Raw genomic sequence first — 14287 nt, forward strand, 5'->3', positions numbered from 1 at the left:
GTTTCATGGGTTTATTGCCATTTCACTCATCAAAAATTATTGAAAACAGAGATAATTCTATACACAAAATTAAATTTGTTTTCAGACACACCTGAAAAAAAAAAAATGCTTGAGAAACAATAAAATAGTTGGCAGCTAATTCTGCTACTTATTATAGTTGTCACTGTGGAAATTTATCTGAAATTAATTCAGATTCTCATATGGTTTGACTTGTAGAGTCTCAAGCCTTGAAGTAGAGTGATTTAGTTTCAAACATTCTTTTCTATTTATCTCTAGTAACCTCCACTCCTATTGTTCTCTCCATTTCCCAGTGGGGTGCTTTATGTCAGCAGAAGCTCCAAAATCTTCAGGACTTGAAAAAGATTGTTTTCTCAAAATTCTAAGGGTGTTACAGAATCAGTCAGAAAGATAGTTTCTTTACATATGAGAAAAGGTAAAATGAATCCAATTAAATATCCTATATACAGAGAAAATAATTTGAAGGTAGACATTCTTTTATAGGAAGATAAAGTTTACAATTGAAAGTTTGGTATCTTGAGTTGAAACTTCCCAATTATTTCAACAGTTTTCTCTGTGGGAAGTTCTGCTGTTGTTGTTGATTCTCACTAGTTTTAAATGATGGTTCTTCTTTCCTTTCTCCCTCCCTCTCTCTTTCTTTTTCTTTCTTTCTCTCTTTTTTATTTAGGGGCGTGGGGTTGCGGGGAAAAAGGCTTTTAGTATGCTTCATTCACTATAGAATTACAGGCTTTGGAAAACATAAGAATTTTAATAGGTAGAAATTCCCATTTTCATTAGATTCATTACTGAATAGAAATAAATGATTACCTCGCATCAGGTTTTATCTTTCTCTAAGTTGGACTCTGGTTTGTAGAATTGTCTAAGCAACATATCTTACAGTCTCAGGGTAGTAACTCTCCAGAAGTAGATGCAACAGAGGAGTAAAGAGTTGTGTTGACCTGCATGTCTTTCATATATAATCATGGAACTCATTTAGAATATACATGAAGATTCACCCAGAGAGAAAATCAGTTTTAGAAGGTATTTAAGTAAAAGCAAGTCATTTTACTGTTTCACCTATTAGATTTTATATTTCATTCAGCATTCACTTTCTTATTAATACGAAAAATCTTTCTTAAATGAGTATTGTTGATTGCACCTTTTTTCCTATATTGGTGAGAGTCCTACTTCTATTAAATTTACTGGACATAAAATGTCATTATCTCTCTAACTTTTAATGCCCTTCCCTCTCATCTCCATTCTCCACCAATAAGCTGAATTGAATTTAAAATTGAATATTTACAATATGCTATAAGGCATTAGGTTAAAAATTGGTAAAACAAGAACAGAATGAATTTTCAGTTACTGGTTTCAGTGAATTTTAAAATTTAAATACACTCAACAGTATATCTTATATTCATTCAGAGAGCAGCTCTGTCAGGTATATATAATATGTATTATGTTTCCCTTTCTTCTTTCTGCAGAAAATTGTGTGGCCTTGGATGTGCAGATGTTAAATGTTAAATGACTCCTCTATGATTTTTCCAGAAGGCTTTTTCTTCAATATTCCATTTAGCATCTCAATTAAAAAGGCTTTTACAGCAAACCTTATGACTTTATCAATTTTCACCATAATAAGAACTTTCCAAGGAAATAATGAACATTTTTATTCTCATAAATTGATATCATCATTTATGATGAAAGCTGACTCTCTAAGATAATTTTTCCTTTGAAATTTCCATTTACCTCATATTTTGTAATCTGAACAGTACTGATAATATTTACCTTAATTTTCATGCATAAACTTTTCAGGTAGTACTGACACCTGTATATCCAAAGAGCTACATTTTACCCTACCTGGATGACTGAAAATTTCCACTGAAAAACGCTTTCTAGTCTTTACAAAAGAATCAAAGAATATTTGCTTCATTCATTCATTCATTAAACAATATACACTGGCGCCTCTTACCTGCAAAGTAACTTTTGTTAACTCCCTATTGCTGGTTTGGAATACTGTGCATACATTTTTTGCTACTGTATCTCCTTTCACTGGAGCAGGAAATGGCAACCCACTCCAGTACTCTTGCCTGGAAAATCTCACGGACAAAGGAGCCTGGTAAACTACAGTCCATGAGGTCATGAAGAGTTGGACACGACTGAGTGACTTCACTTTCACTTTTCACTTTCATGCACTGGAGAAGGAAATGGCAATCCACTCCAGTATTCTTGCCTGGGGAGTCCCAGGGACGGAAGAGCCTGGTGGGCTGCTGTCTATGGGGTCACACAGAGTCAGACACGACTGAAGCGACTTCACAGCAGCAGCAGCAGCTCCTTTCATACATCCCACTTTTCTCAGACTTTTCACTGCTTAATTTTTTGTCCACAAGCAAGAAATGATTCTTAAGATCTCTTATGTCTCAGACACTGTCAGTACTGTTTCTGACCACCTTAAACAAGCTCCTGCGTAGGACACTTGTTTATTTTTAATCCTCAACCTACACAATAAAATTTGCTATATCTATTTCTATTCCTTTGAAATCTTTTGTGACAAAATTTTTCTTGGTATTTAGGGAACCAAATGCCACAAAGTATGTTGAAGACAAGAATACTTATGTGGATCGCTAATAATGTCCAGGAATAATGACTTCATAAATCAATTGGTGTCACCCTGGAAGACATTTGTCAAAGGTCCTGATCTATTCTGTTGTATATTTTTTCTCCGAACTTTAAACTTTTTATTTTGTATTGGGGTATAGCCTATTAAAAATGTTGTGACAGTTTCAGGTGAACAGTGAAGGGAATCAGCCGTACATAAAATGGCACCCCACTCCAGTGTTCTTGCCTGGAGAATCCCATGGACGGAGGAGCCTGGTGGGCTACCGTCCACGGAGTTACAGAGTCGGACAGGACTGAGCGACTTCACTTTCACTTTCACTTTCCCCCAAAGCCCCCTCCCATCCAGGCCAGCTCTACATTTTTATCAGACATTAATGTAAGTTCAGAATGCATGCTTAATTAATAAATTTGAAACAGAGATAATGCTTGGAGTGATAGAATCTCTGATAGAATCATGATAGAATCTCTGCTGATAGATTCTGAGAATCTCTGATAGAATCATGGCCCAAGAGTTAAATAAAAACATGGAATTGCAGATTAAATTTAAACATATAATATTTAATTTTGATATACACTTTACAATTAAATATAAATTTCCTAAGGATAAGGAGTAAGGGAAGTACAGCTTAATTGGAGAAGTATTTTTTTTAATAAAAGAATTAAGGATATTAGAATATAAGCACAATTCAAGCTAGCAATTTAAGATGCTTTATTTTTTCAAGTAGTTACCAAAATAATTTATGCAAATTAGGCTCTATTAGTGAAAAATGCTTTCAAGAATAAGTAGGATTTTGCTGTTGTATTACACTTAGCATACATTTGAAAATGGGTAGAGGAAAATGGAATGAATTCAGCATAGAGTCACAAAAAAAATATTTGAAGTCATTTGGTTCTCTTTAGATACTTGACATTTGAAGAGTTTATATAACCAAATAGGGTTGTACTTATTCTGTAAAGTCAAAAGAAATATAACCTGAAAACTTCTAGAAAGATTTGAAGTTATTTAAAGAAGTTACATTTATATGAATGAAAGCTATCTACTTTGGAAAAAGTGGCATCAGTGAAAATAAAATTCCTGATCTGTAAGTGAATTAAGATTAGTCTGGATATGTTTGGTTGTTTGATTTAAAGGCCACTAAGGCATTAAATGCATATTTTAGCTAGAATAACTTTTGTAGCTCCTAATGACTTTATAAAAGTTTGTAGTTTCATTCTTGCCAACAGTTCAAAACTAGTAAATTTAATTACTGTTTCCCAGTATGATTTTGAGTTAGTTTAGCTGAAAAATTCTTGAAGCAATAATCCAAAATATAGCCCTAATATTTGTTTATTAGTTTCTGTAACCTAGGTTTGCTGAAATGGGAAGAAATCTCAAATTCTTATTAGTTCATAACCAAAAAAAGAAAAAAGAAGAAGAAAAGAGAAAACGATTTATGTTTCACTTACTTTATCTTCATTGTTGGTTGGGTAAGTTCGCTGCTACACTTGTCTTCACTGTAAGACTGAAATTGAGAGCAGACAGCACTTCTAATTGTGCTAGTTGCAAGAAAACAGAAAAAGCACTTATGTATATCTCTCAAGGCCCAACTCAATCATGAGAGAATCAAGAAGTGTAATGATGCACTGAGAGAGAACAAATATTTAGTGAAACACAGTAATGACTACCTCAAACAGTTATGGTAAATATCATGGCAGGTTTTGGGAGAATTTTGATTTGGCAACAGGAAGAAATATGAATATTGATTTATTCACCATAAGTCCTCCTCTTGGAATTTTAGACCTGACAGGACAGAAATGGGTTTCCCAGCAAAAAGATAACTTGAAGTTACAGGATATCAAGGGAGTATATATAAAATGTATAGAAGAGTTGATTACATTGAGATGGGAAGATGTGAATTAAATAGATGCAGCTTCTTTAGTCTAAAATATCACTTTTTAAAAACTTTTTAAAAATTTCATTTTATTGAAGTATAACTGATTTGCAAGGCCATATTAGTGTTTCTGGTACACAGCAAAGTGATTCAGTTAAACATATATTTAATAGTTTGCATCTACTAATCCCTAACTCTCAACCATCCCTCTCCCAACTTCCTTCCCTCTTGGGTATAGTTTTGAATTAAGAAAAATAGAAAGCCTTTCCTATTTGTGTTAATTGCTTATTTCAGTTCACTGGATATTGTGAATACAATTGAAGATGATAACATTTCATATTCTGAAACAATCCCTTTCTTTTTTCTTATATATATTTTTTTAAGAAATGAGATGAACATGCAAATAATATCATATACGTAAAGTGCTTCAGCTCAGTTCAGTTCAGTTGATCAGTCAGGTCTGACTCTTTGCTACCCCATGGACTGTAGCATGCCAGGCCTCTCTGTCCATTACCAATTCTCAGAGCTTGCTCAGACTCATGTTCATCGAGTTGGTGATGCCATCCAACCATTCCATCTTCTGTTGTCCCCTTCTCCTGCCTTCAATCTTTTCTAGTATCAGGGTCTTTTCCAAGGAGTCAGTTCTTTACATCAGGTGGCCAAAGTATTGGAGCTTCGGCATCAGTCCTTCCAATGAGTATTCAGGACTGATTTCCTTTAGGATGGACTGGTTTGATCTCCTTCTTGTCCAAGGGACTCTCAAAAGTCTTTTCCAACACCACAGTTCAAAAACATCAATTCTCCAGCACTCAGCTTTCTTTATAGTCCAACTCTCACATCCATACATGACTACTGGAAAAACCATAGCTTTGACTAACAGACCTTTTTCCGCAAAGTCAATGTCTCTGCTTCTTAATATGCTCTCTAGGTTTGTCATGTCATTTCTTCCAAGGAACAACCCTCTTTTAATTTCATGGCTGCAGTCACCATCTGCAGGGATTTTGGAGCCCAAGAAGATAAAATCTGTCATTGTGTCCATTGTTTCCCCATCTATTTGCCATGAAGTGATGAGACCGGATGCCATGATCACTGTCTTTTGAAAGAAATGAGAAGAACATGCAAATAGTATCATATAGATAAAGTGCCTAAGACAGATAAATTATTGCTTCATTTTTAAAGATTAAAAATATCATCACTTATCATAAATAACATTGACATTTCATTATTTTTACTATTTTGAATTCCTATTTAGAACTCAAAGCCTTAAAAGTCCTTATTACATTAAACACTTCATAATTCTAAGAACACATAATACCATCTTGATATATTTGATAATATTAATAATTCTTGATAAATATTTATCTGAATTAGGCTATGCACTGAATTAAATATATTATCTAGAATTATCTTCAACATGGTTTTCCCTCATAAAGTTGTTATAAACTTCTGTTCTTTTTTACTAGGATTACAATACCTAGGAGGTATTATGGATTCAGTTTCAGACCATGGCAAAAAAACAAATATCAAAATATAGTGAGTCACATGTATTTTTTGGTGTCCTGGTGCATATAAAAGTTATATTTACACTATACTGTAGTCTATTAAGTATGCAACAGTATGTCTAAAAATGTACATATTTTAATTAAAAAACACTTTCTAAAGAATTTCTAAAAAATGCTATCATCTGAATGCAGCATGGCCAGAAACATTTTGTTAGTAAAAACATGCAGTTATCTGTGAAGTGCAATAAAACCAAGTAGAAAAAAGCAAGGCATGCCTGTATAGCATCACCAAGCCAGCTCTACTTAACATTTTTTTATAATAGTCACTTGATAATGTTGATTTCAAAAACCGTGCTGATAAACCCCATTATGGAGACCTAAGAAATACACACATGAGAACAAATTGTGCCATTTAAAGTACACCAATCCTTCAGGAAGGATTTTTTCCTTCTGGTTGACTTAATTCTGAACTAGGACTAAGTTAGCAAGATGCTGAACACACTGTAAAGTACATATGGAAACAACAAGTTCATATTTGACACAGGCTTGGAGTGATAAAAGAAGAATAAATTATAACAATAATGAAAATGCAGCTGTTCTCTCTTTTTGTTTCTCTCACAACTGTCTGTTTTAAATGTAATGCTTCTGCTTTTTAATGGAAGTACTCTTTTCAGTAGTTTGCTGCTTTTTCTATAGAAGGGAAGTATAATAGGTATAATCAAGACTATAGAGTGGTGATAATAGGAGGAACAAAAAAATGAGATAAGTGATTGTAAAGTGGATGAGATTTTTCAAATGCAGCAATTTTGTTTAAAAAAATAAAGACCAGTGCTTTAGAATTTATTGGAAGTCTTAAATGTACCTGGAATAATGCTGACACTTGTATCAGCATCATTCTAAATGCACACACTATACCCGGCCCTGAGTTTCTCCTAAGAGAAATTATGCTTTAGAGTTTTAATGGAGAAACAGAGAAAGAATATGAACCACTTTAAAATTAACTGAAAATAATAACTAAAGACAAAGGAATTGACTCAGAAATTAAAAGTTATACTATTTACATGTTTACTCTGCAATTTAAAAGATCCTATTAATATGTACATTATTATACAACTAAAAAAGGTGTAGGAAAAAAAGAGCAACAAAAATCATTACCATGTTCATTGTTTTTGTCTAGCAGTTACAAGTTAACTCTAGGTAAACTTGGTAAATGTGAATATATTTTGACATGTCAAGTTAATTTATTTTAGTTTACCTTAATTTATTCTTGCCTGAAGAATCCCATGGACAGAGGAGCCTGGCAGGCTACGGTCCAAAGGGTCACAAAGAATAGGATACAACTGTAGTGACGTAGCATGCATCCATGCAATTTATATTTTAAACTGAAAAATAAACAGTTAAGGACTACAAAAGCATTGTCTGCAAGACTTCTGATCTTATCTGATAAACTGAATCTTTTTGATCACAAAAATGTTTGTGAAAATTTAAAATGTCAGATTTTTTTAAAGAGGAAGGCTAAAAATAGGGTGGTTATTAAAAAGTTTATATTTAAATTTTAATGCATCATTTCTCCTTGAAATGTTTACCATGCATATCATATTTGCTTAAATAGCTGATTTTGCTTTTTAATTTTATGATATTGAGATGGTTCAACCACTTAAATTTGCAGGTTGTTGTAAAAATGAATTCAGTTATGTCATACCTGAAATTTGGGGGATGATTTTTTTACAGAGACTGTCTTTCTATAATCTCTGATTAAATATTGATATATTAAAATAGTAAGTAGTAATATTTACTTATGCAAATGGCATGCTGTAAATATAGGGTTATATGCAATGAGACAAAAACATCAAATTATTCTGATTTACTTCTGCATTTAATGTTGGACAGATTTTCATTATAAAAATAAAAAGATAGTTCTTGGGGGAGGAGGGCTTTCACACAAAAGAATAAACTTATTGATCATTAATACTTAGCAAATAGATCATAGCATCTAGGGAGAAAGAGTTCACAACTATTCATGTTTGATAATTATTATGAAATTAACTTTCCTTCCAAAGAAATAAGTATTCACCAGATGAAATTTCAATTTTTATTTGTGTGGTTAATGTTACAATTTCTTAAATTTGAAGACTAAAAAGTATACAAAATTAGTAATTTTTGCAATATATTGTTATTTCCATCCACTTCCTCTTTTTTCAGTCCCATGTTTCACATTTTACTTATCTTTAAAATTTTTATTAAAATATAATTCACATATCATAAGATTCACCCATTCAAAGTGTACAAATTACTCCTGTTTCAGTATATTCACAGGGTTGTGTAGCCATCCCCATGACTTAATTTTAAAATATTTACATACTCTCCCCAAAGGAGCATTCTACCCATCAATAAGCACTCTTAATTCCTGTGTCCCTAGAGCCCTAAGCCATCATTCATTTACTTTCTGTCACTATAAATATGTATATTCTGGATGTTTCATATTCAGTGAAATCATATCCTAAATGTGGCCTTTTGTGACCATTTTCAGTTAGCATACTGCTTTCAAATTTCATCTATCAGTATTTCATTTCTTTTTATTATTGAGTAATACATATTCCATTGGAGGCTAGACTGCATTTTATATATCCCTTCATTAATTGATGGATATTTAAGTTCTTTTTACTTACTGGCTATTAAGTAGAAAACTTCTCTGAACACTTGTGTATAAGTTTTTATGTGGCTGCATCTTTTCATTTCTCTTGAGTGTTTGCCTATGGGAAGGAATAACTTGATAACATAGAAACTACTGGGCTTCCCCAGTGACTCAGTGGTAAAGAATCAACCTTCTATGCAGGAGCTGCAGGAGACTGGGGCTCCATCCCCGGGTCAGGAAGATGCCCTGGAGGAAGGTATGACAACCCACTCTAGTATTCTTGCCTTGAGAGTCCCATGGACAGAGGAGTCTGGTGGCTACAGTCCACAGGGTCTCAAAGAGTTGCACACGACTTAGCACTCACTCATAGTAGCTAGTAACATTTTGAGGAACTACCAGTTTTCCAAAAGAGACTACCACAAACCCTGAGCTTCTCTGAGGGCTTCCATGGTTCGTTTAGAGGGTAAAGAATACGCTGGCAATGCGGAAGACCTGGATTTGATATTTGGATTGAGAAGATCCCCTGGAAAAGGAACAGCTACCCATTCCAGTATTAGTGCCTGGAGAACCCCCATGGACAGAGGAGCATGGCAGGCTACAGTCCATGGGGTTGAAAAGACGGGGACACGACTAAGCACATTACCACAGTCCACCACCATTAGCAAGGTATGAGGGCTCCGACTTTGCAATCTCCTTACAAATGCTTTGTTATTTTTTATTTTATTATAGACACAGTCATGGGCTTGAAGTCATATCTCATTGTGGTTTTGATTCAGTTCAGTTTAGTCACTCAGTCATGTTCGACTCTTTGCGACACCAAGAACTGCAGCATACCAGGCTTCCTATCCGTCACCAACTCCTGGAGCTTACTCAAACTCAGTCCATCGAGTCAGTGATGTCATCCAACCATCTCATCCTCTGTGGTCCTCTTCTACTCTTGCCTTCAATCTTTCCCACCATCAGGGGCTTTTCTATGACTCAGTTCTTTGTATCAAAGGATTAGAGTCAGCTTTAGCATCAGGCCTTCCAATGAATATTCAGAGTTGATCTCCTTTAGGATAGACTGATTGGATCTCCTTGCAGTCCAAGGGACTCTCAAGAGTCTTCTCCAATACCACAGTTCAAAAGCATGAATTCTTCAGTGCTCAGCTTTTTTATAGTCCAACTTTCACATCCACACATGACTACTGGAAAAGTCATAGCTTTGAATAGATGGGCCTTTATTGGCAAAGTAATGTTTTTGCTTTTTAAAATGCTATCTAGTTTGGTCATAGTTTTTCTTCCAAGTAGCAAGCATCTTTTAATTTCATGGCTGCAGTCACAATCTGCAGTGATTTTGGAGCACCGCAAAAATAAAGTCTCTCACTATTTCCATTGTTTCTCCATCTATTTCCCATGAAGTGATGGGACCAAATGCCATAATCTTGGTTTTCTCAAAGTTGAGTTTAAAATCAGCTTTTTCTCTCTCTTTAACTTTCATCAAGAGGCTCTTTACTTCTTCTTCACTTTCTGCCATAAGGGTGGGATCATCTGCATATCTCAGCTTATTCATGTTTCTCCCGGCAATCTTGATTACAGATTGTGCTTCATTCAGCCCAGCATTTCTCCTGATTTACTCTCCATATAAGTTAAAAAGGCAAGGTTACAGTATACAGCCTTGACGTGCCACTTTCCTGATTTGGAATCAGTCTGTTGTTCCATGTCAGGTTCTAACTGTTGCTTCTTGACCTGCATATAGATTTCCCAGGAGACAGATCAGGTGGTCTGGTATTCCCATCTCTTAGAATTTTCAATAGGTAGTTGTGATCCACATATCAAAGGCTTCGGCATAGTCAATAAAGTAGAAGTTGATATCTTTCTACTAGAAAGCTCTTCAGGAAAATTAGAGATACCAAGAGAACACTGCATGCAAAGAATGGCAAAATAAAGGACAGAAATGGTATGGACCTAACAGAAGCAGAAGATATAAGAAGAGGTGGCAAGAATATACAGAAGAACTATTCCAAAGAGATCTTCATGACCCAGAAAGCTAAATGCTGTGATTGCTTACTTAGAGCCAGACATCCTGGAATGTTAAGTCAGGTGGGCCTTAGGAAGCATCACTATGAACAAAGCTAGTGGAGGTGATGGAATTCCAGTGGAGCTATTTCAAATCCTAAAAGATGATGCAGTGAAAGTGTTGCACTCAATATGCCAGCAAATTTGGAAAACTCAGCAGTGGCCACAGGACTGGAAAAGGTCAGTTTTCATTCCAATCCCAAAGAAAGGCAATGCCAAAGGATATTCAAACTACCACACAATTGCACTTATCTCACACATTAGCAAAGTAAAGCTCAAAATTCTCCAGGCCAGGCTTCAACACTACATGAACCGTGAGCTTCCAGATGTTCAAGCTAAATTTAAAAAGGCAGAAAACCAGAGATCAAATTGCCACCATCTGTTGTATCATTGAAAAAGTGTGAAAGTTCCAGAAAAATATCTACTTTTTTTTTTTAACTGAATATGCCAAAGCCTTTGACTGTGTGGATCACAGCAAACTGTGGAAAAACTTAAAGAGATGGGAATGCCAGACCACCTGACCTGTCTTCTGAGAAATCTGTATGCAGGTCAAGAAACAATAGTTAGAACTGGGCATGGAACAACAGACTTTCCAAATTGGGAAAGGAGTACATCAAGGCTGTATATTGTCACCCTGCTTATTTAACTTCTATGCAGAATACATTATGCAAAATGCTGGGCTGGATGAAGCACAAGCTAGAATTAAGATTGCCAGGAGAAATATCAATAATCTCAGATATACAGAAGATACAATACTTATGGCAGAAAGCAAAGTGGAACTAAAGAGCCTTTTGATGATTGTGAAAAAGGAGAGAGAAAATGCTGGCTTAAAACTCAACATTCAGAAATCTAAGATCATGGCATCTGGTCCCATCATTTCATGGGAAATAGATGGGGAAACAATGGAAACAATGAGAGACTTTATTTTCTTGGGCTCCAAAATTAGTGCGGATGGTGACTGCAGCCATGAAATTAAAAGAGGCTTGCTCCTTGGAAGAAAAGCTATGACCAATGTAGAGAGCATATTAAAAAGCGCAGACATTACTTTGCCAACAAAGGTCCGTATAGTCAAAGCTATGGTTTCTCCAGTAGTCACGTATGGATGTGAGAGTTGGACTCTAAAGACAGCTGAATGCCAAAGAATTGATCTTTTTGGACTGTGGTGTTGGAGAAGACTCTTGAGAGTCCCTTGGACTGCAAGGAGATCCAACCAGTCAATCCTAAAGGAAATCAGTCCTGAATATTCATTGGAAGGACTCATGCTGAAGCTGAAACTCCAGTACTTTGGTCACCTGATGTGAAGAAGGAATTCACTGGACAAGACCCTGATGCTGGGAAAGATTGAAGGTGGGAGGAGAAGGAAATGACAGAAGATGAGATGCTTGGATGGCATCACTGACTCAAAAGGACTTGAGTTTGAATAAGCTCTGGGAGTTGTTGATGGACAAGGAAGCCTGGCATGCTAAGTCCATGGGGTCACAAAGAGTCAGACATGATGAGCAACTGAACTGAACTGAGATGTATTTCTGGAACTCTCTTGCTTTTTCCATGATCCAACAGATGTTGACAATTTAATCTCTGGTTCCTCTCCCTTTTCTAAAACCAACTTGAACATCTGAAAGTTCACAGTCCATGTACCCTTGAAGCCTGGCTTGGAGAATTTTGAGCATTACTTTTCTTGAGTGTGAGATGAGTGTAATTGTGTGGTAGTTTGAACATTCTTTGGCATTGCCTTTCTTTGGGATTGAAGTGAATATTGACCTTTACCAGTCCTATGGTCACTGCTGAGTTTTTAAATTTGTTGGCATATTGAGCGCATTACTTTAACAGCATCATCTTTTAGGATTTGAAACAGCTCAACTGGAATTCCATTGCACCCACTAGCTTTGTTCATAGTGATGCTTGTAAAGTCCCACTTGACTTCACATTTCAGGATGTCTGGCTCTAGATGAATGAATACAGCATCATGGTTATCTGGGTCATGAAGATCTTTTTTTGTATAGTTCTTCTGTGTATTCTTGCCACCTCTTCTTAATATCTTCTGCTTCTTTTAGGTCCATACCATCTGTCCTTCATTTTGCCCATAATTGCATGAAATGTTCGCTTGGTATTTCTAATTTTCTTGAAGAGATCTCTAGTCTTTCCCATTCTATTGTTTTGCTCTATTTCTTTGCATTTATCATTGAGGAAGTCCTGTATCTCTCCTTGCCATTTTTGGGACTCTGCATTCAAATGGGTGCATCTTTCCTTTTCTCCTTTGCCTTTAGCATCTCTTCTTTTCTCAGCAATTTGTAACTCCTCTTTAGACAACTGTTTTTCCTTTTTGCATTTCTATTTCTTTGGGATGCTTTTGATCACTGCCTCCTGCACAATTTCACGAACCTCTGCCCAACATTCTTCAGGCACTCTGTCCATCAGATCTAATCCCTTGAATCCATTTGTCACTTCCCACTATATAATCATAAGGGATTTAATTTAGGTCATACCTGAATGGTCTAGTGGTTTTCCCTACTTTCTTGAATATGTCTGAACTTTGCAATAAGGAGTTCATATCAGAGCCACAGTCAGCTTCCAGTCTTGTTTTTGCTGACTGTATAAAGCTTCTCCATCTTTGGCTGCAAAGAATACAATCAGTCTGATTTTGGTATTGACCATCTGGTGATGTCCATGTATAGAGTCTTCTCTTGTGTTGTTGGAAGAGGGTGTTTGCTATGACCACTGCATTCTCTTGGCAAAAGTTTATTAGCCTTTGCCCTGCTTCATTCCATATTCCAAGGCCAAATTTGCCTGTTACTCCAGGTGTTTCTTGACTTCCTACTTTTGCACTCCAGTCCCCTATAATGAAAAGGACATCTTTTTTGGGTGTTAGTTCTAAAAGATCTTGTAGGTCTTCATAGAACTGTTCAACTTCTGCTTCTTCAGCGTTACTGATTGGGGCATAGACTTGGATTACTGTGATATTGAATGGTTTGCCTTGGAAATGAACAGAGATCATTCTGTCGTTTTTGAGATTGCATCCAAGTATTGCATTTTGGACTCTTTTGTTGACCATGATGGCTACTCCATTTCTTCTGAGGGATTCCTGCCCACAGTAGTAGATATAATGGTCATCTGAGTGAAATTCACCTATTCCAATCCATTTTAGTTCACCGATTCCTAGAATGTTGACATTCACTCTTGCCAGCTCTTGTTTGACCACTTTCAATTTGCCTTGATTCATGGACCTAACATTCCAGGTTCCTATGCAATATTGTTCTTTACAGTATTGGACTTCTGTCATCAGTCACATCCAAAACTTTGCATTGTTTTTGCTTTGGCTCTGTCTCTTCATTTTTTCTGGCGTTATTTCTCCACTGATCTCCAGTAGCATATTGGGTACCTATCAACCTGGGATGTTCATCTTTCAGTTTCCTATCTTTTTGCATTTTCATATTAATATTTCCCTAGTAACTGATGATGTTGGGAATCTTTTTTTGTGTGAATATGGTCCACTAATATAATAACTATTGAGCTGAATACAGAGAAGTTGATGAAACTCCTCATAGTCACAAACTTAAGTACAGATTCTAACTCCATGATATACTCCATGATATAAAGATGACCTTAAG

Source organism: Bos mutus, chromosome 1 (genome assembly GCF_027580195.1).
Source record: "Bos mutus isolate GX-2022 chromosome 1, NWIPB_WYAK_1.1, whole genome shotgun sequence".
NCBI lineage: Eukaryota > Metazoa > Chordata > Mammalia > Artiodactyla > Bovidae > Bos > Bos mutus.